Source organism: Podarcis raffonei, chromosome 8, assembly GCF_027172205.1.
Source record: "Podarcis raffonei isolate rPodRaf1 chromosome 8, rPodRaf1.pri, whole genome shotgun sequence".
NCBI classification, from domain to species: Eukaryota; Metazoa; Chordata; class Lepidosauria; order Squamata; family Lacertidae; genus Podarcis; species Podarcis raffonei.
Window position 1 is genome coordinate 58,238,925 of NC_070609.1, and position 18,006 is coordinate 58,256,930.

An 18,006-nucleotide genomic window follows, 5' to 3' on the forward strand; every position below is an offset into this window, starting at 1 on the left:
CAGAAATATAGTGCCGCATGGGGCTTGACTCTTTTATTAAATGTTGTTTTAATTGCTTTCAGAAGTAATCTGCAAAGAAAATAACAGAGTGGGGAAAGATAAGGGGGAAATGTAAAAATATATACAGTGTTCTATTTTGGTAAACTGATTAGAAAAAGGAATGGAATTATGGGGGTGGGGGCAGAAACGAGTACAAAATAAAATCTTGACTCTTTAATGCATATTATACATGTGATATATACATAATATATGTAATTGTTTTGCATAGTTTAATCAGGCTTTGAATAAAAGGCAATGCATGAATGGTTCGGATTTAAGCTGGTCCTCAGTGCAAGAACCAGTCCGATGCAGGCAAAGCCTGAGTGGAATAGAAGCCCTAATTTCCCTGTACAAACCCCTTTAAAACAGATTCTTCCTCGATCCCTAGCCACTATTCTTTACCAGGAGAGAGGTAAGTCCCTTAAATAAATGTCGCTTCCACCTCTGAGTAGGGGTGAATTTGCAACACCCCAACTCCCCCTGAAAGAAGACTCAGAATGGTTTTTCCCTGGCAAAGTCAGGGAAGGGTCAGGTGAGCCATCAGGCCAATTAGGCAGGCATGGAGTCAGGCTTTATCAGCTGGCTCCATCCCTAACACCCCACTCTTCTCTTGACAACACCCTCCTTCCCTATGCAGTCTGGGGTTTGCTAACTGCCTGTTTGGGGGCCTTGTAGGAATATTTTTGGGAGCCCTTGAATGGCCTTGAGACTCTTCTTTCTTAGTGTTGGGAGTCCTGTCCTTCAAGTGGCATTTTTGATTGGTTTAAGTGGCTTTCATTCTGGGCAGGAAAGACAAGTTAAGATCTGGTGGAGTGAATACCTGTGGCATTACAAGGTTAAGAACAGCCTTAGTCATCCTACACTGCCTTAATGTTGGATCCTTTGAGCTTCCCTTGAGGTTTGGTGGGTGCACTAGGGTGAACGCCAACCCCGTGGGACCACGGGGCACTTAGCAGGTTCACATCCCCAAGGTTCTTGTAGAAAGGGGGAAGAATTCCTTCCAGTCCTCTGCTGTGGGGCCACAGGTGGAGCCGATAAACATGCTCAGGAGTGGGGAGGGGCCAGATCCCACATTCAGACTATATTTTGTTTTGGCTACTTATGTTTATTTGATAGTTTGCAGATCTTCTCTGCTGCTGTAATTGAGTAAATGTAACTTTCCCCACTGCACTGATGGTTCCTTGTGTCTCCTTTAAGGGTGTGCTGGCAAGAGGTCATAAAAATGTGGTCCAAGGGAACCTGACAAACATAATGACGTAATGCTGGGCACACCGTTCCATGAGCTCATGTTCCTGAACAGATGGTCCTGGCAACTTTGGTTTTAACTGGTGCACGTTTGAGACAATCATGCTTAAGTGATCTCTGGTTGCCTGGGGAGCAAGCCGGATAGTGTAGAGCAAAATGCCTGCACCTCCTGCCCGCATCATCTGCTACTCCCAGGGTTTTCATTTCCTTCACTGCCACTTGCTTTATCGTACGACTCAGTGGCCAGCCAGCCTGTGCCCTTGGTTCAAGAAGCTTAACTCCAAAAGAGGGAGACTGAGATGATGATGCACACTTCATATCAGTTTGCAATCTCGCCATGATAGATGCATAGGCTTCTTCCTTGCAGACAACTCCACGGTCAAGTGCGAAGCAAGTATATTAGCAGACAGTTATTCTTGATCACTAGCAAGGCAAAATCCATCAGCCATGATGAACAGACACATTTTGGGGGTTTAGCTAATAGAATGACAAGGGCTGTTTTGTTTACCGGAGGCTTCAAGCAGCCTTTCTTTCTCTAGCATTAAAAAACAACATCCCTACATTAGTGATGCCAGAGGATTTTGTTCCATCCATATTTTGTATGAATTACCCTGATTCACACTTCCCAGAGTAATACACAGATTATAATCCATCTAGTGTCCCATTATTTACAGTTTTCTGAGCTTTGCAATAGTTTTTGGTACCAAAAAAAGGTACCAAAATGCATATAAAGATGCATACGTTAGGTTAAAAGTCATTCAAAAATGTATATTTTAGTGTGTCATTCATACAAAAATGTGTCCGGGGGGGGATACATACAAGAATAATGCAGGTTTTCATGCTATTGCAGGTTGGTACAGAAATGGGATGGGATGGATTTGTGAATGAACACATGTGAAACTGTCAGAGACCAAAAAACCCCCAGACAATTCTGTCCATCTCTAGCCAGACTACACATTCGCATTACAAATGCCTCTTCTTAACCTTTTCTTCTGCATCAGACCTTAGTCAGCAGAGCATGAGACTCTGTTGTGGGTTCCAGCCCCACGTTGGGCAAAAGATTCCTGCATTGCAGTAGATTGAACTAGATGACCCTTGGGTCCCTTTCAACTCTACAATTCTATGATTCTATGGAACATGACATTTTAAATTTTGCTGTATATTTCTATTGCATCCTTCCTTTCTTTATTTCAATTATTTCTAAATTGCTATCTATCTATCTATCTAAACCAGGCATAGGCAACCTCGGCTCTCCAGATGTTTTGGAACTACAATTCCTGTCATCTCTGACCACTGGTCCTGTTAGCTAGGGATGATGGGAGTTGTAGTCCCAAAACAGCTGGAGGGCCGAGTTTGCCTATGCCTGATCTAAACCTAAGTGGTGTACAGAACAACAAAATAGTTACAAAAATGCTTAACAAATGACAAGTGATACCCAATAATTATAATTATGCACAATAGGTTGGACTTTAAATGCACACTGAATTCAATGTCTCCTCCATCCTTAGTCCTGGCTTATCTCAGACTGCTACTTAGGGCTCAGTCCTGACATCCCAGCTTTGGGCAACATGGCTCCTGGTTCTTCCTCTGGAGCAACTGACAGGGAATAAGATCATCCGGGATGACAATACTGCAACTCAGTGTTCTAACAATTTTTATGGCTGCGAATGTCACTTCCACTTGGTTCCACTGAAACCCCACCTAGTGGCATCGCCTGACATATTTATGGAAACAGATTGCTTATTATTGCATAATAGCCTTACAAATCATGCACAGGCTCCATTAGCGAAATGTGAAAGAGCAGCGGACGTTGTTGGTGTCAATGCGACCACGCTGGGAAGATTTCACTGCATGAAAGATGGCCTAATTAGCAAGGTGGTGGGCGATTTTAAGATAGGCTCAAGAGGGTAAGGGACGTTTTGCATGTTTTGCACAATTCTGATGGCCAACCTCCATGGGGGTGTGAGTGTGTGGAAATGATCAAGCAGCCACATGTCCTCAGATATCTGGCCATGAAGCCACAGTGCAAAATTATAAGAATGTAAGCATGCGTGGTGTGGTGGTTAAGAGCGGTAGTCTCGTAATCTGGTGAACCGGGTTCACTTCCCTGCTGCTCCACATGCAGCTGCTGGGTGACCATGGGCTAGTCACACTTCTCTGAAATCTCTCGGCCTCACTCACCTCACAGAGTGTTCGTTGTGGGGAAGGAAGGGAAAGCTGCTTTGAGACTCCTTAAAGGGAGTGAAAGGTGGGATATCAAATCCAAACTCTTCTTCTTCTTCTTCTTCTTAGCAGAGCCCTGCTGGATCAGGCCAATGGCCCATCCCACCCAGCATCCTGTTCTCACAGTGGCCAGCCACATTTGGACTCCGGGCCGGGGATTCCCCATCCCTTGGACAGCAGAATAACGTCATGATTACTCACTTTGCAAGAGCATCCCAAAGCCTTTTGGATTCGTATTAACCAAGGCCATCTGGTGCACGGGTTCCAAGAGAAAGACGCATTTCCATTATTATCTGCATCAACATTCTCTCTTCAGAAGTCAGGCCTGAGTAATTATCCTGCTCATTTCAACTTCCACTTTGATTTTCTCTGTCACTTAACCGATTCCATTTTGTCATTTCGCAGCTGCTACAGCCCATCTAATCTCAATCAATTAAGCTCCCCTTTAGAAGCGCCCGCTTCCTCCAGCACAGGCAAAGTGAGGCAAATTGATAATATTATTGTTCAGATAATGCAGACAAATGGGCCTCGCCACACAAAAAAATGAGGCATGTCGTTATCAGAGTGGCTTGTATTAATAATCATAATCCCAGTCATTTGTTGCTTATCGAAACAGAAGGCATGGATCACTTAAAGGCTTGCGTGGGGAGAAAGCTCTGGGTCTTACGGAGACACAAGCAATTGTTCTGCTCAATATGAAAGTGAGAAGTGCCACCAAACACTTCCGGCTTGAGTGAGACATCAGAGGAATGCAAGGAAAGCACACACACAAGGAGAGCTTAGAGAAGGCCATTCCTGATCTAAGAACATACAAAGAGCCCACTGAATCAGGCCAATGGCTCATCTAGTCCAGCATCCTGTTCCCATGGCAGCTGACCAGATGCCTGTGGGAAACCTGCAGGCAGGATTCAAGCACAATAGCACTCTCCCTTCCTGTGGCTTCCAGCTACTGGGTACACTTCCTTCCAAGCATGGAGGCAGAGCATAGCCGTAGTCACAAATTTGCACAATTCTCTTTTGAAAGCCTTCATATCCATGCTTTTCCCTGATCTGCCTTGGCGCACCCCAGTTTCTCCCATACCAATGTCAGAGGAGCTCCAATGTCTGTCGGGCAAAAGTCAGAGAGATTTCTGTGGCAGCAAGAAAGGGGCAAGCAAATATTGCATCTCCCTCTCTGAGGTCAGACTTCCTATGAGCCTTTGGGACATCAGCTCAAGGACCATAGGACTGCAGAGTTAACATTCTAAGAATGTAAGAAGAGCCCATTTAGTCCAGCATCCTGTTCTCACAGTTGGCCAATCAGACGCCTGTGGGGGCGTTGTAAGGGGGACACTGCTCTTTCCTTCTTCAAAGGAGTTGCTCAAAGTGGCTTAGAAATATGAAAGCAAGCAATAACCCCCACCCCACCGAGAGATCCCACTATACAGTGCTACCTTGGGTTACAGACACTTCAGGTTACAGACTCCGCTAACCCAGAAATAGTACCTCGGGTTAAGAACTTTGCTTCAGGATGAGAACAGAAATTGTGCAGCAGCAGCGCGGCGGCAGTGGGAGGCCCCATTAGCTAAAGTGGTGCTTCAGGTTAAGAACAGTTTCAGGTTAAGAATGAACCTCCAGAGCAAATTAAGTACTTAAGCCAAGGTACCACTGTAATAAAAAGTAAAATACCTGTTATCAAATGAAAATAAATGGCACCAAGTAAAGGAAGAACAGCACTCATACTCAATACATGATTGTATCATAGCCTCATAGTGCTTTAATATGATATAACATATTCATAGTGTGAATATTATATATAAACACACACATGGTATGCATTTCTGAGCAGAATTGCTAGGGAGATTTTTGGTTCCTGGTGGAGCATCTCAAGAGGCCTAAAAGAGTAAGAGTAATAAGGTCTTGCAAGTCCAACACCCACCCACACACACACAGAGAGAGAGAGAGAGAGAGAGAGAGAGAGTGTCAAGGAGTTTGGTAGGTGCAGAGCCTAGCTCTGTGTACTTTAATAATAGTGGCACTCTTACCCGAGGGTCTGTATTTATTAGTTCTTTAATACAACACAGCTCTGTCAATCCATAACCCAGTGTCAGATAGCACTTTCTCAAACTGCAGGCACAGGAGGAAATCTATCCCTAATAAAGAAAACTCTTTCACCCACCCACCCACCACTTGTGTCTTCTTTTCTCTATCTTGTCTCCAAGGTATTGCAATGCCACCTGCGATCAAAGATCAACAAGGAACTTTTCTTTTTACCAGTGTCATTTTCTAGATGAGTAGTCAAACTCAGCCTGGTTCCTTCAGGAAAGCCTTCTTCGTATCACCCATAGCTTTGACTTCATCACCACCGTTGGTCCTGCCCCACCACCCATGAAGAAGTTTTGCAGCATTGGGGGGCTTTTTAAGTTGAGAGAAAAGGAAAGTCAGAGGTGACATGATAGAAGTCTATAAAATTTTGCATGGTATGGAGAAAGTGGGTAGAGAAACTGTTGTTTTCTTCTTTCTCACAGCGCTAGAACTCATGGACATCAAGTGAAGTATAGGGTTAAACTATGGAATTTGCTCACCCCAGCTTCAAAGTAGTGATGGCCACCAACTTGGGTGGCTTTGAAGGAGGATTACGCTATCCTAGCCACAGTGACTATCGTTTATCTCAACTGTTGGAGGCAGTATGCCTCTGAATCCCATTTGCTGGGAATCCCAAATGGGGAGAGCTGTTGTTGCACTCACATCCTGCTTTTGAGCTTTCCCTAGGCATCTGATGGGCAACCATGAGAACAAGATGCTGGACTAGATGGGTCATTGGCCTGATCCAGCAGGCTCTTCTTCTGTTCTTCCACCAGTCTTAGAGCTGCCAAGATTTATTTCCAACCTAGTGAGTGCAATAGGGACGCGGGTGGCGCTGTGGGTTAAACCACAGAGCCTAGGACTTGCCGATCAGAAGGTTGGTGGTTTGAATCCCCACGACAGGGTGAGCTCCCGTTGCTCGGTCCCTGCTCCTGCCAACCTAGCAGTTCGAAAGCATGTCAAAGTGCAAGTAGATAAATAGGTACCACTCCGGCGGGAAGGTAAACGGCGTTTCTGTGCGCTGCTCTGGTGTCGCCAGAAGCGGCTTAGTCATGTTGGCCACATGACCCGGAAGCTGTAGGCCAGCTCCCTCGGCCAATAGAGTGAGATGAGCGCCACAACCCCAGAATCGTCACGACCTAATGGTCAGGGGTCCCCTTTACCTTTACCTAGTGAATGCAATGGGAGAGGATTTTTTTAAAAGACAACCAGCCACAAAAAGCTATATAAAAATGCAGAAAGCTACACACACACACACACACACACACACACACACTGCTGGACTGGAAGGGCCATTGGTCTGATCCAGCAGAGCTCTTCTCATATGCTTACGTTATTATTGGCCACACTGGCTGAGACTGATAGGAGTTGTAGTCCATCAATATCTGGAGATCCGCGGGTTCCCCAACCCTGATGTAGTTCCTTGCTTGCCCTCTAGAAATTAAAACTCCCAAATTCTAGATACACTGAGCTATCTTAGCAGCAGGATCAATCGCCACTTTCTTCAGCAGAGAAAACCACACCCAGGCACCACTTCCCTGCATCTCTGCTTGCAGAAAACAGCAAGGGAATCCAATGCCTTCAAGCTTGAACAAATAGCTTTGCTATGCTGTGAAAGCTCGAATCCCTTGCCACTTAACGCAAAGCCACAAGGTATGTTAAATCCAAATAATAAGGGCATGAAGACATGAGATGCTGCTGCTGTAGTCAGATTCTAGTCACTTGATACACTGTGCAGAAGCAAAAGCAGGTCATGGGGTATCATGCTAAGGCCATTACATGTGATGTTATGTGCACCAGCAGTAGTTGTCGTTTTTCATGCACATATATGGTATTTTGCATTGAATACATAAGAGCCCTGCTGGATTACGTCCCCAAATCCATCAAGCCTTGCATCCAGGTTCCAACTGTGGCAAGCCAGATGCAACCAGCAAGTTTGGAAGCAGAGTGTGGTGGCAATAGCTCTTCCCTGCTGTTGTTTCATAACAATTGGAATTCCTGCCCATACATTAAGATCTTCTACTGAGGCCTCTCTCCAACAACCATCACTTGCCGAAGTGCATTTTGCTTGCATGAAGAAAAGGGCATTTTCTGTGGTGGTGCACAAACTTTTGTGTATCCTTCATAGCATGTCAGACTAGGAAACTAGGGTTCAAATCTCCAAGAAAGCATGAAACTCACAGGGTGATCTTGGCCCAGTCAACAATTCTTCACCTAACCTCCCTCACAGGGTTGTTGTGAAGATAATATTTATTTGTTTGTTTGTTTGTTTGTTTATTCCATGAAAATTATACATGTGTTTTTTTAAAAAACCCTCAGTCTTTTACAAAAAGATAAAAACAAATAAACAAGAAAAAATACAATATTTACAAGTAGTTAAAATACTAAAACAGATTAAAATTCATACCAGCATTTCTAAGCATCTGAGTATGCTTGTCTAAACAAGAACTTATAGCAATAAGCAGGGAGTTCTGAAGGCTAGGTGCTGCCACACTAAACGATTGAGTTCTTATCAATGTGGAACCAATATGAGAGCCATCTAAACCAACTTGAGCTTCTTGGGAGAAAGGTGAGACATAAATGAATAAGGCCTTGGTCAGTCCCATACTGTCCTGGCTTTTCTCCAAATCATCCCTGCTTCCCCCTTCTAAAGCAGCTAAAGATCAGGTGGAAAGAGGACATCCCCATTCTCCAACCCAGATTTCCACAGTTTAGCCCCCCCCCATTTATTCTTCCCCTCCTCCCCCTCCTCCATCTGAGCATGCCAATTCAAGTGTGATCCCGACATTGCTGCGTGCTCATGATACTTACTTTAGACTATGCAAGTTGCTTGTTTGGAGCTCTCCAAGGTGCTGAAATCCCAGTCTGACTTGCCTGGTAACCACACTGTGTGTCATGAGCTTCTGCCTGAGCTTGGCACTCACCAGAGACACTGTTCCTGCCTCAATTGGGACCAAGCTGCTGTTGAAATCTTGATGCCCCCTTCCACTAGCATGTAGAACGTAGACTCAGATAATTAGAGCACATCTGTTAGGGTGCAACCCCTGCCCATACCTTGATCCTGAAGTCTCCTCTGATAAAGAACAAGGGGAGGAAAACTTCTCGCAGATAATGGTTCTGATCCAGAGGAGACATCAGATCAAGTCATCTCTGCCTCAGGACAGGTCGTCCCCACATTTAGATTTCATATCCCCTCCACACACACACCCATCATCTCCCCCAGGGCAACTGGAACAGAGAAAACAATGAACATAAGACCATAAGAGGAGCTCTACTGGATTGGGCGAATGGCCCATCTAGTCCTGCATCCTGTTCTCACAGTGGCCAACTACATGTCTGAGGGAAACCTGCAAACAGGATCTGAGCACAAGAGCCCTCTCCCCGCCTGTGGTTTCCAGCAACTGTATTCAGAAGGATTGCTGTCTTCAACTGTGTAGGCAGAGCATGGCCATCAGGACTAGTAGCCATCAATAGGCTACTATTGTCTAATTCTAATTTGTCTAATTCTCTTTTAAAAGCCAGCTAAGTTGGTGACCATCACTGCCTCCTGTGGGTGTGAGGCCTGTAGTTTAACTCTGTGAAGGATTTCTTTATCTGACCTGAGTCTTCAACTATTTAATCTCATTGGGTGTCCATGAGGATTAAGAGAACTGGAGAAAAGCTTTTCTCTAAACCACTTTTTCCATGTGGGTCATAATTTTATTTTATTTTTTATCGTGCCACAGCTTACTCACCTTTTTGTCTGAACTAAAAAGGTAAAGGGACCCCTGACCATTAGGTCCAGTCGTGACCGACTCTGCGGTTGCGGTGCTCATCTCGCTTTATTGGCCGAGGGAGCCGGCGTACAGCTTCTGGGTCATGTGGCCAGTGTGACTAAGCCGCTTCTGGCAAACCAGAGCAGCGCATGGAAATGCCGTTTACCTCCCCGCCGGAGCGGTACCTATTTATCTACTTGCACTTTGACTTGCTTTCGAACTGCTAGGTTGGCAGGAGCAGGAACTGAGCAACGGGAGCTCACCCCGTCACGGGGATTCGAACTGCCGACCTTCTGATCGGCAAGTCCTAGGCTCTGTGGTTTAACCCACAGCACCACCCACGCCCCTTTGTCTGAACTAGAAAGTCCCAAACTCTGCAACTTTTCCTATAAGGAAGATGCTCCACTCCCTTGATCATTCTGCATGCCATTTTTTGGAGCATGAGGGAACTTTAGCACCACCACTGAAGTGCCATGCTAGCTTCCCAAGAACCTAGCATGTGGGAGGAGAGGGAGATGTATAGAAACACCTGCTTGTATCCAGTATGTTGTGGAGAACCAGAAAGCACTTGTGTCCCAACCTCCTATATAATTTCCCAGCCTCAGCTGCTTCATCAAGGTCACCTTTATATATATATATCATCTCATTTAGCTGCTAGAGTCATACCTGAAAGTTCTTCTTGTTGTTGTTTTAAAAAAAGAATCCTAAGAGATGAGAATTTTCAGCCTCCCTCCCTGAAATTATGTTCAGAAGGAGAAAAATGGTGAGCATTTAAAAAAAATATATTATTGGCAATTTTTGGTGTTGACCTGAAAGCTGTAGATGAAGAGAAGATCAAAGTCTTTGAAAGATCAAACATTTTGAACACGGCATTTGTGATAATTTTGCAAAATATAAAACAAATCTCTCCACCTTTTAAAAATTATGCTTTTGTTTCTGTTCAGGAGGTATTACGGAATGGGGAGCATCAGACAGTTTAGAAGAAGGCATATCAAAGGGATTTATATAGAAACAAGCAGATTTAATGTAGACACAAAGGGGAGCTTACAAAGCAAAGGGGAGTGGGGAAACCATGGGCGATCTATGATATACGTAACTCATCGCTTCCTCTGTGCCACTGAAATTATCCTTAGATTTGTGTGCACCGGTAACTTCCTATATGCTATCAAAGCTGTTGCATAGCTATTTATACAGTGGTACCTCAGGTTAAGAACTTGATTCGTTCTGGAGGTCTGTTCTTAACCTGAAACTGTTCTTAACCTGAAGCACCACTTTAACTAATGGGGGCCTTCTGCTGCCGCCACGCCGCTGGAGCACGATTTCTGTTCTCATCCTGAAGCAAAGTTCTTAACCCGAGGTATTATTTCTGGGTTAGCGGAGTCTGTAACCTGAAGCGTATGTAACCCGAGGTACCACTGTACATTACTGTGGGAAACACTCGTGGTCCAGAAGGGTAAAGGGATGTTAGACTCGATAGGCCTCTGGGCTGATGCAATAGGGCTCTTCTTATGTTCTCCCATTCACTTGGAGTGCTGTGGTTGGTTGGTACCAGTGCTAGGGTTACAGGAGGGCAGCCCCCTAACCTTTGTGACACTGCTCCTGAGCTTATGTTTTCAGAAGTCTGTGGGAGGTCATGGTTCAGCTAAAGTAGAGGGAGGGAGAATCAGGAAAAGGGTCAAAATTTGATCTCCCCTCCCCCCGTCCTCATGCCACCTTCCCAAAGTTAGCTAAACGAGGCACTGGGCTTTGGGAGGGGGAGGCACAAGGGCCCTGGCAGAGTCTTAGAGCCCTCCTGTCTCCTTCCCAAAGCTGGGCAGGTGGTAACTAGACTTTGGGAAGGAGGTGGGAGACTCTAGGACCCTGTCAGAGAAGAAGAAGAGGAAGAAGAAGAGGAGGAGGAGTTTGGATTTGATATCCCACTTTATCACTACCCGAAGGAGTCTCAAAGCGGCTAACATTCTCCTTTCCCTTCCTCCCCCACAACAAACACTCTGTGAGGTGAGTGAGGCTGAGAGACTTCAGAGAAGTGTGACTAGCCCAAGGTCACCCAGCAGCTGCATGTGGAGGAGCAGAGACGCGAACCCGGTTCACCAGATTACGAGTCTACCGCTCTTAACCACTACACCACACTGGCTCTCATGCCTCCTTTCCAAAGCCCAGCGCTTAGTAGGTTTTGGGAAGGAGGCAGGAAGGCGCCTCTTGACTCCGCACCCTGTGTGGGGGAACCGGTCATGCTACCCTAAATCTACCTTTGTCAGGAGATAAGTATTCTGGAAGTAGGATTAAGGATTAAGAACTGAAGGTTCTGAATTTAGGAATGAGGGCTCCTTACACCACCATTGCAATCTGAGCACTGATTGATAACCATTGCCAGGTAACTAGACTTTGGGAAGGAGGTGGGAGACTCTAGGACCCTGTCAGAGAAGAAGAAGAGGTTGATCACAAACCAAATGTTCCTCATGCTCTGCTCCTTTGTTTTCTGGTATGTTTATTACATCTAGGTCAGCTCTACCAGACAAACAGCAGCCTGTTCTTCGCTAGGATAGACCAAGGATGTCTGTGGGAAATGATTCCACCTGTGATGTGTTGGTGAGCCTCTGGCTCACAAGCCTAAACAGGCCCTCCAGGCTTCCCATTGGGGCTGTGTCAGGATTTTGCCTAGAGCACAGCCAGATCTTCATCACCAGAGATCATATGTTGCCTCCTGCAGCTCCTCCTTGCACCCCCTGCCCCCAATGTGCCTCATTTTTTTGTCATCTCTGACAGAGCTGGCATAAGTCACTTTGGTGCCTGAGGCAAAGAACAAGAAGCCGATTGGTTTCTTAGATTTGCTATTCTTAAGAGCAGAACAAAAGGCCAAAAGAGCTTGAGGCCCAGTCTTTAAATATTCAAAATGGCACCAATGCCAATATTGATCTGTTTTGTCTCATTATATGTTTGCTTGTCTGTTTACTCCCTTGTTTTTGCTGATAGCATTTCAGTGGACTATGGCTGACCCAGTTATGAATGCATCATGTCTTATTAGGTTTGGCTCAGTCCTGCTGAATCAATAGGGCTTAAACGCATTGAATGCTTGTTGGATCGTGCCCACGATGGAAAGGCAATTTACCAGAGTCTGGTACCTGAAAATTGGGGCAGTACCTAGCAAGACCAGGGCTGATGTCAAGGGCTGGCTTTACTGCGTACCTGGCAAGGCCCATACCCAACTAGGGGGCCTACTGCCAACCCTTGGAACCCTGTAGTTCTTGCTGTTTCTCCACCTCCTTGCAGCTGCAGCTGCCATCTCTGAGTGAGTAAACAGTGAGGGTGAATGGGATACTGCTCTACCAACCTCAGTCAGCTCCTACTAGGCTGAGGGTGGCAGCACTACCTGCCACCTTCCACCTTCTTAGTCTCACGGTTGCCCTAGTAGAACTCAGCAGGAAGTGAGTGGGGTGAAACTCAAATGACTCTGGGTCTGCCTGTCATTGGCTCTGGCTCCACCTACTGTTTGGGCAACCTGCCTTCTGACATACCAAGCCAAATGGGCACCAGTCATCACTGGTGAAAAAGAGTAGCTGTTTTTGTACGCCTTGCCCTCTTTCTCTAAGAGATTGTGCCAACTGGGTCCAGAAGCAGCAGCAAACAGATGGGCGTCAGCCGCCACAGTGTGAGGAGGAGCAAGTGTCTCTGAAGGTATCTGGCCAAAAGCTTTCCAAAGCCTGGAACCAGCACTGGATATCAGAAGTGCAACAGCAGATGTCATGCAGTGTGCCATTTAAGGGTTAATTCTGTTGGTGTTAAAGTCAACCATCCAGGAGGGGGACAGGTAGAAGTGTTGCTTAGCAACCAGGCAGAGCTGCATGATGTTTGCTTAGGTAGCATGTGCCCTGATTGACTGCGTAGTTCTGAAGGAAGTTTTCCTCCATATGTTTTGGTTGAACGTCTCTGCTATGTACAAGGCCTGAAGTAAGAAAAAGAAAATGGGAAACGTATCCCTCAATACCAGAGGGCTTGGGTCCCCACCTCAATCCTCTCTGTTTGCCTGTGAAGCCCCTTTGTCTCTCCCCACACAACAACAAAAATATTAGGGACTGATTTGCTCTCTTGGATTGTAGGGCAGGATGCTGAAGGCAGATGGACAAGGGAAGGTACCCCCATCACCACCCCCAGATCCTGGGCCATCTCCAATTTAATTTAAAAAGTGAGTTTCCTACAGCTCTCCCATCTCTAATTTCAGCTGATGCTCCCTTTCGAAAAAGAATTTGATTTTTAAACAGGATACAAAGGCCATGTCCAAAGAACCCCAGCTGTTTCACAATGGAATAGATTTATAACTTCCCAGCAATAAGCTGGGAAGCTGGTGTAGCAGACCGACTGCTGAAATAAAACATCTTTCATTTTCATATGGCAGAAGAAGGAGAACAGATCAATAGCCCAAAAGGAATTTACTTTGGGTTGGTTTAATAAGGAAAATCATTTCGTGGATGTTCAGATATTATCTGCTGTTTTATTTTTAACTGGGGTGTGTGTGTGTGTGTGTGTGTGTATGTGTGTGTGTGTGCAGTTCAATCACATAAGAAGGAAAGTGCCTGGGTGTTTGATTTGATACAAATCAATATTTAAAGTTCTAGTTATTTTGTGGAAAAGTAAACTTATTGGCTTAAGATGTACACTTCTCTATGTACTGCAGAGCTGGTCCATCTACCTCTGTGGGCCCCTGTGGCTCTAACTTCAACACCCATCAGCTCCACTAAACTTGGCCAATGGTCAGGGATGATGGGAACATAACATAAGAACTTAAGAAGAGCCTGCTGGATCAGGCCAATGGCCCATCTAATCCAGCATCCCATTCTTACAGTGGCCAATCAGATGCCTGTGGGAAACCCACAAGCAAGACTTGAACACAATAGCTCTCCCCGCCCTCTTGTGATTTCCAGCAAACTGGTATTCACAAACATTACTGCCTCTGACGATGGAGGCAAGAGTAACCAATGGCTAGTAACCATTGATAACCTTGTCCACCATGGATTTGCCCAATCCTCTTTTAAAGCCATCCAAGTTTGTGACCATCACTGCCTCCTCGGAGAGTGAGTACCATATTTAACTGTGTTAACTGTGTTCTGCATGAAGAAGGGCTTTCTTTTATCTGTCCTGAAAAAGTTTTAGGGAGTTGTAGTTCCCCAGATGTAGTAATACACATTGTCTCCACTGAGTGGCAATTCCCAGAGAAACAGAAGCAGTCTGAGCAGAAGAACATTGGTGTCTTTTTAATGTCAGTGAAACTTTCTTCTAAGTCCCTTTTGGTTCAAAAGCATATACTCTGAGCCTTCACCGTTTTCCAGTTTAGTTGCAGATGGTGGCCCACTTCAAGACAGCATAAACTGGCTTGGAAGTACACAACAGGACTTTTTACTGAGTTTACTAAACTAAGCCACACATATGAATGTGCAAACATGCGCTGTCATAGCATGCAGCACCAGAGGTTTGTGCTGTTGCTGTCATCTTAGAAACGTTTTAACATCCCCTTTTGACCTCGCTTGGGAATTTCAGCTCAAGAAACAGAATAAAAAGCCCATACATGTGGTGTCCAATTCTCTATCTCTATTTTTATCTCTATCTCTATCTCTGTGCCTGTCTCTGTCTCTATCTCTGTAGTCCATCTAGTTCTGCACTCTGTGATCTTACAGCAGCCAGTCAGATGCCCATGGAGAGCCTGCAAACGGCAGAGCTCTCTCCGTTTGCAGTTCCCAGCAATTTGTGTTCAGAGACATATTGACTTTTCATACTGTTCAGAGACATACTGCCTCCAACAGTGGAAACAGAACTTAGCCATCATGGCGGCCTCCAAGCAAGATGCTAACATTGTCCTATGACACTGTGGAAAGAAACTCAGTTTTGTGTGCTCCTGCCCCATGTGCTGAGCCACAAGAACTATAGTTTGTGTCTTCCATCCTAGCTACCGAAGGATCCTTGGGCTCTGAACTGGACCTGCTCATCCAGGCAACCCGCTTGGACCTTCTTAGACAGAGCTATAAAGGGTTTCCTGTGTGGGCTGGGATTCTGCCTAGAAGACACTGGCCTCCCTGGCTCTGACATGTTTTGCTTTGCCCCTGGATACTGGCTCCTGGCTTTGTCCCCTCGGCTGTCTCTTGGCTTGACCTTGTAGCTTGGCTCTCCAGCTCTGGCCCCCCAAGGCAGAACTTCTGGCTCCCTTCTGACAGCTCTCTACAGCTCAGCCCTGATGAAAAAGACAGGAAGGCTCTTTTGAAAGAGAGCCTTCCTTTAGTTAGTCCCGATGATACAAAGTGGCTTAAGAGTCTAAGGATTGCAGTGCTTAAGGATGGCAATTGGATGTGACACACTGGGACTGAACATCTGATCTTCCTCAGATTTGCCTTCAGTAACTCTATGGCTCCTGCCAGCCCTCCCTGGATTTATAAACACTGTGAGCAAAAACCTGCTTCTCCATTGACAATTGCATCACTCAGGTGTAATGCGTATTTTAATTCTAGCTAATCTTCTGTACTTCTGACTGAAGAGGAGGTAGTGCAATAAATCAAAACATGACAAAAGCAGCCGGTAGCAACCAAGGCTTGTCACAGTAATCAGCTTTATTAACAGTGACTCATATTGTAAAACCTCTACTCGTTTGATGGAGTCCCTGGATTTCTGCTTTTCTCCCTTGAAATTGCTACGCTCAGGGACAGAGAACTTGAGGATCCTTATTTCTAAATGATGTCATGATGGTGCTTTTATTTAAATTAATTGTTTCAGTGTGGCCTATTTCCAGGTTTACATTATCATTATTATTAACAGGGTTTCTTTTCGGCCAGAACTCACCGGAACTCAGTTCCAGTAGCTCTCAGATGGGTGTCATTGCCATTATAAGAGAACAAGGGTGAGATTATGGTGAGTTCCGGCACCTCTCTTTTTTTAGAAAAAGAGTGTTGTTGTTGTTGTTGTTGTTGTTGTTGTTGTTGTTCTTCTTCTTCTTCTTCTTCTTCTTCTTCTTCTTCTTCTTCTTCTTCTTCTTCTTCTTCTATTATTATATAGGTAAAGGTAAAGGGACCCCTGACCATTAGGTCCAGTCGTGACTGACTCTGGTTGCAGCGTTCATCTCGCTTTATTGGCCGAGGGAGCCAGCATACAGCTTCCAGGTCATGTGGCCAGCATGACTAAGCCGCTTCTGGTGAACCAGAGAAGCACAGAAACGCCATTTACCTTCCTGCCGGAGTGGTACCTATTTATCTACTTGTACTTTGACATGCTTTCGAACTGCTAGGTTGGCAGGAGCAGGGACCGAGCAACGGGAGCTCACCCCATTGCGGGGATTCGAACCGCCGAGCTTCTGATCAGCAAGCCCTAGGCTCTGTGGTTTAACGCACAGCGCCACCCGCGTCCCCTTCTATTATATACCACCCATCAACTGAGGATCACAGGGTGGTTTACAATATAAAAACACAGAAATGCAAAACATAATAACTAGCAAAGCAATACTTCCCCACCCCACCCCGTTTAAAGGGCCATAGATTGTTTAATAGGCCAAAGGCCTGGAAGAAGATAAATGTTTTCACCTGGCACCTAAAGATATGTAATGAAGGCATAAATAAAACCAACACTATGTATTGGGGGCAGCAGTCTTCGTTGATGTTGAGACACCATGCGGAATTTTGAATCAAGGTGGTATACCGAAATATGACTTTCACATGACTTCACCCAGTTCTTGGCATGATGGTCCAAACGCACACATTACAGTAGCCATTTAAAAAAAAATCACATTTTGAGAGGGGCAGTTTCTAAAAATCCCTGGGCAGTGCCAGGCACTGTTGACAAGCAATTGTATATTTCATTGTGACTTGCCCTGACGCCTTTTGATGAAGGGTGAGTAAGAACTCTTACAGGATAAAAATAAAACCACCCCCACTGTTGTCATCATCATCTATGTATACTGCCCTGATTTCCGTGAAGGAAGGAGAGGATAAAAATGTAATACATAAATATTTCTGTCACCCTCTACAAGACGACCAACAGAACTCCCGGTATTCCCCTTCAGTTATCTATTGATCATTTGCCTGATGCTTCATTTATTTTTTAATGTTGAGGAGAACGACCCCTACTAGCGATGAGGGTTTGAGGTTTACAACGATTTTAAAAGACATGGAATCAAATGTTATTAGCTTTCCACGTCTCCACAGCTACAAATTCAGAAACATATTCCAGTTGCTGGAGGGAATAATTCACAATGAATAATTTATCTGCACCACCTCGCCTGTGATTATTATTATTATTATTTCCTTCTTTGAGAAATCTGTAAATAAAGCAAGGTCTCTGTAAATTTTATCCCTTGTTTTACGTTCATTTATTTCTTTGCTGTTTTTGTTTTATAAACCATTGGTGAGATTTTTAAACCGCTTTCTTTTGCATAGACAGACCCAAAGCAGGATGCAGTATAAAGCCACCGAAAGGGATTCATAAAATCAACAAGAAAAGGGAAGAAAAATAAATAAATAAAAGCCAATAAATAAATGAAACAACGGATCGGAAACAAGCACGTTGGCAGAATTGGCTTTAGAAAACACGCACAAGACACAAAATGAACGTCTTCTAACCTGCTTCCTATTTAATGTGTTTTCTATGTTTATATGGGTATGTGTCAAGCGCTGGGGCTTGCGTTGCATTCCTCGAGACTCATTGTCCA